The sequence below is a fragment of the Gavialis gangeticus genome, unplaced genomic scaffold (genome assembly GCF_001723915.1).
Source record: "Gavialis gangeticus isolate Ggan-Ray unplaced genomic scaffold, GavGan_comp1, whole genome shotgun sequence".
In the NCBI taxonomy this organism is placed as follows: Eukaryota; Metazoa; Chordata; order Crocodylia; family Gavialidae; genus Gavialis; species Gavialis gangeticus.
The window spans coordinates 40999635-41000356 of NW_017729022.1; the positions used below are offsets into that span (position 1 = coordinate 40999635).

The 722-nt window shown below is 47.5% G+C and overlaps 1 long non-coding RNA gene across 1 annotated transcript in view; it reads right to left on the reverse strand.

Moving 5' to 3' along the window:
• Nucleotides 1-384: 384 nt before the first annotated feature.
• Nucleotides 385-722, reverse strand: part of LOC109297016 — a 22278-nt gene continuing 21940 nt past the window's right edge. Inside the window, exon 3 of the long non-coding RNA XR_002097150.1 lies at nucleotides 385-397. This is a non-coding gene — a long non-coding RNA (uncharacterized LOC109297016). The remainder of the gene's footprint in view (nucleotides 398-722) is intronic.

Consider the following 722-nt stretch of genomic DNA (forward strand, 5'->3'; position numbering starts at 1 on the left):
TGTAGAAGTCCTACGCTATCCTGCACCTTCCTTTTTCTCCCTATATACCTAAAGGACTTTTTGTTGTCCTTAATTTTTGTCACCAGCTTAAGTTCTAATCCTGCTTTGGCCTTCCTAACTGATTCCTTGCAAGTGTGAGCCAGGGAGATATCCTCCGCCTTGGTAGCTACCTTTTGTTTCCACAGCCTATAAACCTCTTTTTTTTGCCCTTAGACTTTCCTGGACTACCATGTTCAGCCAGGAGGGCTTATTGGCCCCTTTGCCCCCTTTTATGCACAATGGGACTGTCTCCTCCTGCGTCCATATGGATGGCTGTTGGCTCTTAGGGAACTTATCTGCCCTTTGACAGGTCTTGCTTTTAGTCCTGCTGGGCATCCACACACCCTCCTCATCCATGCTAGCCCAGGTGGAGGAGCAGTTTTAGTTGCTGACAACCCAACCATGAAATAGGCTGTATTGGTTTACATGGTACCAGATAACAGACCAAGAGAGGCTTGGCCTAACAAGGGATTACTGGATATGCGTACTGAAATGTCCCATATCAAAAGAGGTTATAATCAAAGTAAGAACAATTACATGAATGTCACAAATAAGGGCATGACTTGAGTGTGGGACAATCAGAAATACCAAAACAGAATTTTGGACCCAGACTCTGTGCCGGTAAGTGAGGGGGGGCTGGAGAAAGGGGGGAGGGGACCATGGGGGGATCCCCACCAGGCCCC